The sequence below is a fragment of the Indicator indicator genome, chromosome 1 (assembly GCF_027791375.1).
Source record: "Indicator indicator isolate 239-I01 chromosome 1, UM_Iind_1.1, whole genome shotgun sequence".
Taxonomy (NCBI): domain Eukaryota; kingdom Metazoa; phylum Chordata; class Aves; order Piciformes; family Indicatoridae; genus Indicator; species Indicator indicator.
Window position 1 is genome coordinate 128,363,526 of NC_072010.1, and position 12,075 is coordinate 128,375,600.

Genomic DNA, 12,075 nt, shown 5'->3' on the forward strand with positions numbered 1-12,075 from the left:
ATATTTTATGGTAATTTCTGTCCAAAAAAAAAGGTAACCAACAGACTCAGATAATTGCCATCCCTCCAGTGATTTGCAAAAATAACTCTGCAAGTAATCACTCCAAGATTTAAAGACATGATTTTAGTTTTCTATAAAAATGAAGTGCATTAGTGCTGAAGCAGAGGCAAGGCCACATTAGAGCAACTGCTCACCCAGGCACAAATATAGGCTGAGAAAGGAGTGGCCTGAGAGCAGTCTTGAGAAGTGCTTGGGAGTGTCAGCTGATGAGAAACTCCCCAGGAGCCAGCAATGGTCCCTGGCAGCCCAGCAGGCAGCTGTGTGCTGAGCTGCATCCAGAGCAGGGAGAGCAGCAGCACAGGGAGGGGATTCTGCCCCTCTGCTCTGCTCTGCTCACACCCCACCTGCAGCACTGCCTCCAGCTCTGGGGCCCCCAGAATAAGAGGACAAAGATGATCAGAGGGCTGGAGAACCTCTCCTGTGCAGACAGGCTGAGAGAGTTGGGGATGTTCAGCCTGGAGAAAAGAAGGCTCTGGGGAGACCTTAGAGCAGCCTTCCTGTACCTGAAATGGGGTCTATGAGAAAGCTGAGAAGGGCTTACAAGGGCTTGCAGTAATAGAATGAGAGGGAATGGATTGAAGCTTGAGGAGGGCAGATTTAGACAGAAGATTAGGAAGAAATTCTTTGCAGTGAGGGTGGGGAGACACTGGAACAGGTTGCCCAGGGAGGTTGTGGATGCCTCCTCCCTGGAGGCGTTCAAGGCCAGGCTGGATGAGTCCTCAAGCAACCTGGGATAGCAGAAGGTATCCCTCGCCATGGCAGGGGGGGTTGGAACTAGATGATCTTGAAGGTCCTTCCCAACCTAAAGCATTCTATGAATCTATGAATTTCTGAATCTGTGAGTGTTAAAACCTCTTCTTTCAGCTTTGAGCCAGCAGAAAAATGAAAACGTTTGTGAGGCTTGATAAAAACAAATGCAGGCAAAAGCACTGACAGCCCTGTGATCCCAAAGCCTGTTTGTAAGCACACAAGACAAGCCCTCACTCTGTCTTACAAGGCTCCCTTCTCAATTCAAAGGGCTGCTTTTCATCTTCTACTCCCCAGTTCCCATACACTTGGAGCTCAAATGCAGGAGGCTGAGGCTCAGCTTCCAAGGACGTCTTGCCTCACTGATGAGACATTCTCAAGCAGCAAATGCTTGGCCATGGGGATAAATTACCAGGAAGAGAACAATAATTAAGGGGAAAATAAACAATTAGCTGACTGTTCAAAACAGACAGAGACCTGCTGGAGAGAGTCCAACAGAGAGCCAGAAGGATGCTTAGGGGACTTGAGCATCTCCCCTGGGAAGAGAGACTGAGAGCCCTGGGGCTGTTTAGTGTGGAGAAGAGAAGGCTGAGAGGGATCTGATCAATGTCTATCAATAGCTGAGGGGTGGGGGTCTAGTGGAGGGGGCCAGGCTCTTTTGGGTGGTGCACAGTGATAAGACAATGGGTTCAAACTTGAACATAGAAGATTTCATCTCAACATGAGGAGAAACTTCTTTAGAGTGAGGGTGCCCGAGCCCTGGAACAGGCTGCCCAGGGGGGTTGTGGAGTCTCCTTCTCTGGAGCCTTTCCAAACCCACCTGGATGCATTCCTGTGCAGACTCCCCTGGGTGCTCCTGCTCTGGCAGGGGGGTTGGACCTGATGATCTCTGGAGGTCCCTTCCAACCTCTGACATACTGTGAGACTGTGACTTGCTGGATGTGCTGATCCCTTGCAGACCAGAAGCAAGCTACTCAATTGTATTGCCACCCCAGGTCAAATTAGACAGCCTCATATAGCCTCCACTGTGAAGCAACAAGGAGCCCATTGGTGGTTTTCTTGCCCTCTCTTGTCTTTTTTTTCCCCTTCTGCTACTGATATCAATTCAGCACCAGCTCTCAGCAAGCTGAGACAGTAGCACCACCCCAGCTTACATCACATGAAACATTCTGACCTATGTAGGAGTAAAAGAGATATTTATGGCCCAGCAGGAACAGAGTGCCTGGGCAGAGAGGTGTAAATAACTCCCTCCTAGATCCTTTGAAAAATTTTCCCAACTTCAAAAGTCATTGAAGAAGAAACAACCCCAAACTTTAGCACTTCTCAGTTCACAGCTCAGACAATTTCCTTCCAGAGGAGGGCCACAGATGATCCTCCTATGAGGATAGGCTGAGGGAGCTGGGGCTGTTCAGCCTACAGAAGACAAGACTCTGGGGGAACCTTAGAGCTGCCTTCCAATACCTGAAAGGAGCCTACAGGAAGGCTGCAGAGGGACTTTTCATGCAGCCCATCCTCTGGTTGGCTCTCTGGGCTGCAAGTGCTCACTGCTGGCTCCTGTTGAGCTTCTCATCCCCCAGCAACCCCAAGTCCCTCTCCTCAGGGCTGCTCTCCAGCCACTCACTGCCCAGCCTGGATTTGTGCTTGGGATTGCCTTGACCCAGCTGCAGGACCCTGCACTTGGTCTTGTTGAACCTCATGAGGTTGGCTTGTGCCCAGCTCTCCAGCCTGTCCAGGTCCCTCTGGATGGATCCCTTCCCTCCAGCCTGTCTGCTGCACCACACAGCTTGGTGTCATCAGCAAACTTGCTGAGGGTGCACTCAATGCCACTGTCCATGGCACCAACACAGATGTTGAACAAGACTGGTCCCAGGACTGAGCCCTGAGGGACTCCGCTTGTCACTGGCCTCCACTGGGACATGGAGCTCTTGAAGAATAATGAAGGAGTATCAGTTCTTAGCAGGAAGACAGGATGGAATTTGGAAGGCTAGCCACTTTTCCATATGTTATGTCACATTGCAAACCAGAAAGGCTTTCTTAAATTCAGTTATTATTCTAAATTAGCTCATTAAATTAAATTATAATTAAGGACCCCCAAAAAAACTCCACCAAACCAACAAAAACCCCAACAAAACCTAATCTACAACTGAGTGAAGTTCCTGGGAACTACTTAACTGACTTCAGAGGTTTTTAGGTAACACTATACAGATTATTATTACACAGACCTCAGGGCTTCAAGGTTGGTTCATTCCCTGCAAAAACAGCAGCAGTTATTTTATTCTCTTTCACCCAGGGGATGCATAAGCAGCATGCATTAGTCAGGGCCATTCAGTTTCAAACTCAGATGACATGCTTCCAGAAAAAACCCTAGGATGAAATCTAAAATTGCTTCTCCTCTTGCTTTTTTTTTTTTTTTTTTCTGGGAAATCACTGAATGCAATCTGCAGCCTCCTCCTATTTAGTAGATAATGCTTAATGCCATCTCAGTGCTGATAGAATCACAGAATGATAATACAATCACAGAATGGTCTGGGTTGGAAGGGACCTCCAAAGGTCATCCAGTCCAACCCCCTCTGCAGTCAGCAGGGACATCCTCAACTAGATCAGGTTGCCCAGAGCCCTGTCAAGCCTCACCTTGAGTATCTCCCAGGATGAGGCCCCAACCACCTCCCTGGGCAACCTGTGCCAGTGTTCCACTACCCTCATGTGCACAACTGGTTCCTAACATCCAATCTCAATCTGCTCTGCTCTAGATTGAAGCCACTGCCCCTCATCCTGTCACCCCAAGCCCTCATGAACAGTCTCTCTCCCTCCTTCTTGTAGCTCCCTTGAGGTACTGGAAGGCTGCTCTTAGGTCTCCCTGGAGCCTTCTCTGCTCCCATCTGAACAGCCCCATTTGATGTGCTGCTTCAACAACATTTGATGCTCTGCTTTAGAAAACTGCAGGCATCTCCCCAGAATCATGCAGCAACATGACTCTGTCAAATGGGTTGTGAAAGACACAGAGATATTGATGGATTTTGGAAGAATGGGGCTTGGCAGTCATCCCAACCCAGCTGGGAGCAAGGCTTGCTCTGAGGCTGACAGTGGATCCTGTTCTTCAGGGCCATCTCCAGCCTAGATCCAGCTCTCTCCAAAGAGAGACATCCCACAGCCTCTTTATGCAACTTGTCCTGATCTTGGCCACCATGACCTTTCCCTTTTCCCAGCTGAATTCTGTGCTGTGGCAAACCTGGCAACAGTAGAAACCCTTCTTTGTGATGCCACAAGCCCTACACACCTAGGTTCCTTCCAAAGCCAGACAACGAGCTTGGACTAAAGCAAGCCTGCTGCAAGACACTGTTTCATCAGCCACCCACAAGGCCAGATTGCCACAATATGTTCACTGAATCTTCATTCTCATCCATCTTGAGCCTTGACCAAGTACTTTCACAAAGATCTTGCCCTGCTTTCCAACAATTCTCCTGCCAAATCCAAGGCCAAGCATAAAATGAAGCAGGAAACAGCTTTCTATATTAAATAAAATTGTCAATAGCTCCAAATAACAACTAAAATGGAAACAAGGCTGCCACTGAAAAGATGGAAAAGATGAATGCCTTAACCCTAATTGAAATTGTCACTTCTGAAGAAAATTTCAACCTGTTTAATCATATTGGGAATTGCCTGCTTCCAGCTGCCTAAAACACCATTAGCAAACCTTTCCATGATCCCAAAATCAAGATGTCAGTGGATGCTTAACATATATCAGGACTCCCCTGAATACTGTGAGCCCCAGGTTTTTGAGTGCAATAATTTTCTCCTGTAATATGTGATGTTTGAGCTTGCCTTGTTTAATGATATACCTAAACTAAGTAGAGTAAAGAAACATTTTATGTGTATCCGTAGATCATAGAATTATGGAATGGTCTGGGTTGGAAGGAACCTCCAAAGGGCATCCAGTCCAACCACCTCTGCAGTAAGCAGGGACATCCTCAACCAGATCAGGTTGCTCAGAGCCCTGTTGAGCCTCACTTTGAATATCTCCCAGGCTGGGGCCCCAAGCACCTCCCTGGGCAACCTGTGCCAGTGTTCCACCACTCTGCAAGTAAAGAACTTGTTCCTAACATCCAATCTAAATCTGCTCTGCTCTAGTTTGAAGCCATTGTCCCTCATCCTATCATATCACAGAATCATAGAATGGTTGGAAGGGACCTCCCAAGCTCATCCAGTCCAACCCCCTCTGCAGTCAGCAGGGACATCCTCCACTAGATCAGGTTACCCAGAGCCCTGTCAAGCCTCACCTTGAGTATCTCCCAGGATGAGGCCCCAACCAAATCCCTGGGCAACCTGTTCCAGTGTTCCACTATTCTCATAGTAAAGAACTTGTTCCTAACATCCAGTCTAAATCTCCTCTAGTTTGAAGCCATTGCCCCCTGTTCTATCATATCATAGAATCATAGATTGGTTTGGGTTGGAAAGGACCTCTAAAGGTCAGCTAGTCCAACAGCCACCAAAAGGCTTCCCCTGCTGATCTCCAGAGGATAAAACATACAAATGCAGATTTTCTCCTTTTAAGGATAGAACAAGAGGGAATGGCCTCAAGATACAGGGAGGTTTACACTGGACATTAGGAAAAATTCCTTCACAGGAAGAGTGGTCAGGGATTGGCACAGGCTGCCCAGGGAGGTGGGGGAGTCACTAACCCTGGCTGTGTCTAAAGGTTGTTCAGATGTTGCTTGGGGATGTGGTTGAGGGGTGAACTTTGTAGAGCAGGGTCAGTGGTTGGACTTGATGATCCCAGGGGTCTTTTCCAACCCAAATGGTTCTTGGATTCCATGATTCTGTATGATCTACTTGAGTGAATCTGCAAGCAAAGGGATATACTTGAGAAATGCACAAAAAGCAGTGATCTGTCTACATGGAAGACATGAGAGGTTTCTCCCTCCACAGCACAGTAGCAGAGATGGATTGGCTGACTCAGAGCCCAGGTGCTAAGCAACAAGCACATTTTCCCAACAGAATCATAGAATCAGTCAGGGTTGGAAGGGACCACAAGGCTCAGCCAGTTCCAACACCCCTGCCATGGGCAGGGACACCTCACACTAGATCAGGCTGGCCAGAGCCTCATCCAGCCTGGCCTTAAACACCTCCAGGGATGGGACCTCAACCACCTCCCTGGACAACCCATTCCAGGCTCTCACCACTCTCATGGTGAAGAACTTCTTCCTCACGTCCAGTCTGAATCTCCCCACTTCCAGCTTTGTTCCATTCCCCCCAGTCCTGTCCCTACCTGATATCCTAAAAAGTCCCTCCCCAATAAACCAGAAGCATCTAACACAACAGCTTCTGCTCAGGAGCCTGCACTGCTTCAAAGAGCCTTTTTCCACCCAGGTGACTCCACACAACCTCCCACATTCTGTGCCAGCAAGAAGCTCGAGGGGCTGCTGCTGTGTAAGGGAGGCAGAGACTCCTGTGGGGTCAAAACCACAGGAAAATAACAAATCACTTGTTTCAGGAACAGATGTGCTGCTCGACAAAGCTACCTGATAAACCTTCCTCTGAAATGGGTATCTGTGCTTTGATTCAAGCAACATTTTCACCACTCAGTACCAGCTCTCATGATGCATGCCTGACAGGGGTCCTTGGCTCACTTCTTTCACAGTCCAGACACCTCCTCCCTTTTCCTTGAGCTGAAAGGATTACAGAGAGGAGCCAGCTGAGAAGTCAAGACCTACATCTCAGTTCTCACAGATGTGACACTCCTCCCCATATTGCAGTGATAACTCAAGCTGAGTCCCCTCTGTGCCATGCCTGACAGGCTTCTCCCCTACAACAGGTTGCCCTTAGTCCCTTCTTTATCACAGGGGAACAACATTGCTGATTCTACACTGAAACAAAAAGAACAACCTCTCAACTTTGCTGCACAGCTACCAACAATGATAACACCTACAAAGGCAAAAAAATCTTAAATCAGGTAATAAAAGCAGGATACAAGCAGGAGTGATTAATTAATAGAGATATCAGGGGGGAAAATGCAGAAGAGGGATGTGAAAGGAAATGAGGAAATGTTCTGAGCTGAGAGATTTATTAGTCCATAGATCTACATCACTGGACAATGTGAAATTGTACTTTCAGAGCATTGTATCATATGCAGTGAGGAATAAACCTAGACTGGCAGAGCTGGGCTAAATAACTTTTAATGGAACTTTCTCATTTTTAAAGGGTTCCCCAGCTTCATCATGGAGAAAAATTCTGAGAGGCAAATTTTCCACCTCATGGTCAGATGCAAAAGAAAGTAATAGCTTGAAACAAAATTTTTTTCACAAAACCCTCCAAATGTGCTTCATGATGGCTCACAAACCAATCTTTACTTCATCTCTGGAGCATTTTGCTTTGCTGCAACAGGTAACTCTGGATTGGCTGGGCAGGGACCGGCTGGAGAGCAGCCCTGAAGAGAAGGCCTTGGGGATGCTGGCAGATGAGAAGCTCAACATGAGCCAGCAGTGAGCACTTGCAGCCCAGAGAGCCAAGCAGAGCCTGGGCTGCAGCAAGAGAAGTGTGGCCAGCAGGGCCAGGGAGGGGATTCTCCCCCTCTGCTCCACTCTGCTGAGACCACACCTGGAGCTCTGTGAACAGTTCTGGAGCCTCTGTTACAAGAAGGATCTAGAGGTGCTGGAAGGTGTCCAGAGAAGGGCCACAAGGATGAGCAGAGGGATGGAGCTATGAGGAGAGACTGAGAGAGTTGGGGTTGTTCAGTCTGCAGAAGAGAAGGCTTCGAGGAGACCTTCTTGTGGCCTTCCAGTACCTGAAGGGGGCTCCAAGAAAGCTGGGGAGGGACTTTTGAGGGTGTCAGGGAGTGATAAGAATGGGACGAATGGAGCTAAACTAGAAGTGGGGAGATTCAGACTGGATGTTAGGAGGAAATTCTTCCCCACAAGGGTGGTGAGACACTGGCACAGGTTTCCCAGGGAGGTGGTGGAAGCCTCATCCCTGGAGGTTTTTGCAGCCAGGCTGGCTGTGGCTGTGAGCAACCTGATCTGGTGTGAGGTGTACCTGCCCATGGCAGGGGGGTTGGAACTGGATGATCCATGAGGTTCCTCCCAACCCTGACAACTTTATGATTCTATGACTCTTGTGATCAGCTCAGAATTTGCATCTGCTGGCATTTCCCAAACCACATGTCAACAGACAAACACCAACCACACACTTCCCAATTACCATGGGAATGCTTTTTACGTCACCCACTTTGTTTAGAGGGGGAGAAAAAACAACAACCCCATGCCATTTCTGTTGTAGTTTAATTCAAAAAGGTAGTTTTGTTGTGAGCAAAGGGGTTTTTTTCTTTTCTATAGAGCCATGTATAAGAGCTGTAAATGCAACGAGTTCAAGGCAGCATCATTGTAGAAGCTGAAAAGCTTCAAGGGGGAAGGAGGTAATCAAGCAGCACATGTCAACAGCTGCTTGATTCAAAAGGAAAGAGCTCTGGAATTGTAAGGGGAATGAATCAGTACCTAGTAGGATGCATTCTGACTCCCAAATTATTTAAAATTTCTAGCAATGGACTCAAAAAAAAAAAACCCACAAAAAACTTAAAGCATCACTGAATAAAGTTAATAAAGAGCAATGACTGACACAAGACCTGAATGCTGAGTGGACAGCATGGTTTCTATGCCAGGAGATTCAAGGTAAAGGAAAAAAAAAGAAAATAGAGGGGGGAAATAATAATAATAAATAATAATAATAATAATAATAATAATAATAATAATAATAATAAATGTGTGAGGCATATTTAAAAGATAATTTCAAAATAAAACTTTCAGTATCATAGAATCCTAGAATCATAGAATTGTCAGGGTTGGAAGGGACCTCAAGGCTCAGCCAGTTCCAACCCCCTGCCATGGCCAGGGACACCTCACACTACAGCAGGTTGCTCACAGCCACATCCAGCCTGGCTGCAAAACCCTCCAGGGATGTGGCTTCTACCATTTTATCACAGACCTCATATTCCTGGAGCTTCAATGCTCCATGCTATGGATTTGGGAATCACAAGGGCTCAATTTGAGGGCCCAGAGCCTTTATCTTCTGGTGTTTCACAATTGATGTTTCTCCAGAGACAGGTTGTTCAGCAAGCACACTCAAGTTGTATGTTGCAACTTAGCTAACCATGCATAATGGTATCTGTTTAAGGACACGGAATGCAAGAGGTAAATGATGAGACTGGGAATAGCAGTCTGGCAAATCAGTGATGTGGAAAAGTGAGATTACAGGAAAAAAGAAACCCAAACCCGAGTAGGAAACATTCTCCAACTCCAATCCAGGGCTAAAATTGGTTAAATATTTAAATAGAGAGACTGTGAAGAGGTATAGAAAGGTTGTATTGCCTTTCTATCCACCTCCTGGAAATTTATGTCCTGTTCTATAGATTCAGATTGGATGTTAGGAAGAAGTTCTTCCCCATGAGGGTGGTGAGACACTGGCACAGGTTGCCCAGGGAGGTGGTGGAAGCCTCATCCCTGGAGGGTTTTGCAGCCAGGCTGGATGTGGCTGTGAGCAACCTGCTGTAGTGTGAGGTGTCCCTGCCCATGGCAGGGGGGTTGGAACTGGCTGAGCCTTGAGGTCCCTTCCAACCCTGACAATTCTGTGATTCTGGCTTACATGCTTTAGGAAGGATGCTTAGGATACTTCAGGATTAAATGAAAGAATAATGAGAATGATGAAAGGGTATGGAAGCACACTCTGATGAAAGCAACCCCAGGATGCTCATCCCATGCCTGTTAAGCAAGAGAAGGCTACAAAGTGATTGGATTATAAAATGTACAGTCCTCTATTCATAGCATGGCTTAGGTTGGAAGGGACCTTAGAGACCATCCACTCCAATCTCCCCACCATGCTTTTAAGGATCTTTAAGATGCCATTTGAGCATGAAGCATGTTTTTGTTGTCCTATTTGTTATATATAGCTTAATAAAAAGCTACTGCACTCAGATCTGAGTTCCACGTGGTGTTTCTTTTCTGTAGTCCTCTCTTCTTTATTTGCTCACTGCACTGCTTAGTTGAGATTTTATGAGAAGCTCTGTGCAATTCATTACAAAACCTCTGGCTCTGCTGTGTGGCAAAGACATACAGCCCTATCTGCAAACTAGATGAGGGTTTTGTGAGCCAGGGTGCTGGTTGCAATCACCACAGTAAGGGGAACTGTACTGTGGCAGCCAGGTGGCTTCCAGAGACAGGAACAGCCATAGCCAGCTGAAGAAGGCTGTAAATGCTTTGGTGAAGGGATCCTTCCTATTTCCCTAGGGGAAAAACCAATGTCCAAGCTTCCTCTTTCTCTTTATTTCATGCATTTTGCTTCCAAGTCAGTTAGCAGATCAATACTTCTGGGAGAATGACTGACCTTCACTTATTTCCATATATAAGCTTGCAGCAAGAGGCTGAAGATTTGATGGCATTACAGAGAGAATCATCCTTTGAGGGGCAGGGTGCACAAAAAGGACTGGCAGACACTGGTGGAATTTGTGGTGTTAACAGTTCAGGTGTCTTGTGGCTGGCTGTTCAAAGTACATGAAAAAAAAAAAACCATGCCAGTGGTCAAATGTGAGTTTGCTGTTAGTTATTAACTTCCACCCCAGAATCTGGAATGATCTTCCAGTTCCTGTGTGTGCATCATTTATCTTTGTACACAAGGTGGAAACTAATCATAAAGGATAACAGAGAAATCAAGCTAAAACAAACAAACAAAAAATGTCTTCTGACTGGACAATGTCAGGAATTTAATGTAGACTAACAAAGGAATGTTCTTGAGAGATGACTAGTATAGGTTGGGGAGCAGGAGAGGTTGGGGAGCAGGAGAGGTTGGGGGGACCAGTATAGGCTGGGGACTGGCCTGTTGCAGAGCAGCATAGGGGAAAGTGATTTGGGGGTCCCTGGAGGACAGGAGGATGCCCATGAGCCAGCAATACGCACTTGTGGCCACGAAGGCCAAGGGCATCCTGGGGTGGATTAGAAAGGCTGTGGTGAGCAGGTCAAGAGAGGTTCTCCTGCCCCTCTACTCTGCCCTGGTGAGGCCACAGCTGGAATATTGTGTCCAGTTCTGGGCCCCTCAGTTCAAGAAGGACCTCATGGAAATGCTTGAGAGAATCCAGCACAGAGCCCCAAAGAGTGGAACATCTCCCTTCTGAGGAAAGGCTGAGGGAGCTGAGGGCTCCTTAGCTGGGTGAAGAGGAGCAAGCCTGAGGGGGGACCTCATTCATATTGATAGAGATGTGAAGGGTGAGTGTCAGGAGGACAGAGCCAGGCTCTGCCCCAGTGCTAGGACAAGGGGCACTGGGTGCAAGCTGGAGCAGAGGAGGCTCCACATGACCAAAAGGAAAAACTTTTTCCCTGTGAGGGTGGCAGAGCCCTGGAACAGGCTGCCCAGAGAGGTTGAGGAGTCTCCTTCTCTGGAGACATTCCAAACCCACCTGGATGTGTTCCTGTATGACCTCCCCTGGATGCTCCTGCTCTGGCAGGGGGGTTGGACTGGATGAGCTTTGGAGGTTCCTTCCAACCCCTAAGGTTCTGTGACTCTGTGATACTTCAATTGCTACAACTGAAATTACCTTCACGCAGCAGTAATCTGAATGATGTACTCTGTGTTAGAATATTAAGATAATTTCAGTCATTTCTCTTGCTTTCCTGTACAGTTACTGTGTATATATTTATATCTTTCTATAATGACATCTTTTACTTTCATGGGATGAACATGGTCTTGTACCTAAAGTATCTCCTAACTCCACTGGCTTGACATTTGCCAAGTAACAAATCACTACAATTTTCCTTCCATATCCTATTCAGCAGAATCTCTTCCTTCACAGTCACTTGAGATATTGAAGGCTGTAGGTTAAAAAACAGTTAACACTCACTAGGGCTCCCCTCACTTCAAAGAAAAACTAATGCCTCCCACAGGTTTTCCTGCCATTATCAGGCCTTTCAAGTACCTTTAGTGGAGGAATTGTCTGATAATCACCTGAAAGGGCAATGTAGAGAGCTAGGTGCTGGTCTCCCAGGTAATTAGTGATAGAATAAGAGGGAATGGCCTCAAGCTGTGACTGGGGAGGTTTAGACTGGACATTAGGAAACATTTTTTCCCAGCAAGAGTGGTGAGGGATTGGCACAGGCTGCCCAGGGAGGTGGTGGAGTCCCCAAGCCTGGCTGTGTTTGAAGGTGGTTTGGATGTGGTGCTTGGAGATGTGGTTTAGGGGTGAGCCTTGCAGAGTAGGGTTATTGGTTGGACTTGGAGATCCCAAGGGTCTTT

The 12,075-nt window shown here is 47.0% G+C and overlaps 1 protein-coding gene across 4 annotated transcripts in view; it reads right to left on the reverse strand.

Annotated features, from left to right (window-relative positions):
• Positions 1–12,075, reverse strand: part of CNKSR2 (connector enhancer of kinase suppressor of Ras 2) — a 236,725-nt gene that overhangs the window by 59,270 nt on the left and 165,380 nt on the right. The gene's annotated exons all lie outside the window — the stretch shown is intronic.